Consider the following 662-nt stretch of genomic DNA (forward strand, 5'->3'; position numbering starts at 1 on the left):
AGTGAAACTGCCAGGATCTTTTAATTTTTCAGGAAGCTTTTTCTGAATAATTGCACTACCCTCTTCGCTAAGTGCAACAATTTTGTTATCCATGAACTCCTTTTCTTGTTCAGAATATCTTTCATAAATTTCACATAATTGGGCATTTGCTCTAAAGCTTCTACGAAGGGAATATTTACCGTTAACATAATTAGGAATTTGTAATTGATTTCCTTGATTCTGCAATCGTTGACCTATGTTTAATATCAGCTCTTCCATAGACAACTTCTTCTCCTTAATTTGAGTGTTACTGTTAAATCCCGGGGGATAAGAAGGTCTATAGTTAACGTTTCCTTGGTTGGATGAATTTCCTAATGGGTTCACTGGGTTATTTGCCCATTGTTGATTTGTGGAAGAATTGTTATTCCAATTAAAATTTGGATGATTCTTCCAACCTAGGTTATAATCGTTTGAATAAGGGTTGTTAGGTCTATTAAAAATGTTTAAAGTCTCGTATGAAGCTTGAACATTCACAAATTGCCCAGATGAATTCTCTTCCATCATAGGAGGTGTTGGAGAATGATTCATCCCATAATGATCTAATTTCTTTGATATTGCAGCAATCTGCGAAGCTAACATAGATATTGCATCAGAATCATGGATACTAGCTACTCTTTTAGGAT

This window comes from Phalaenopsis equestris, unplaced genomic scaffold (genome assembly GCF_001263595.1).
Source record: "Phalaenopsis equestris unplaced genomic scaffold, ASM126359v1 Scaffold000116, whole genome shotgun sequence".
In the NCBI taxonomy this organism is placed as follows: Eukaryota; Viridiplantae; Streptophyta; class Magnoliopsida; order Asparagales; family Orchidaceae; genus Phalaenopsis; species Phalaenopsis equestris.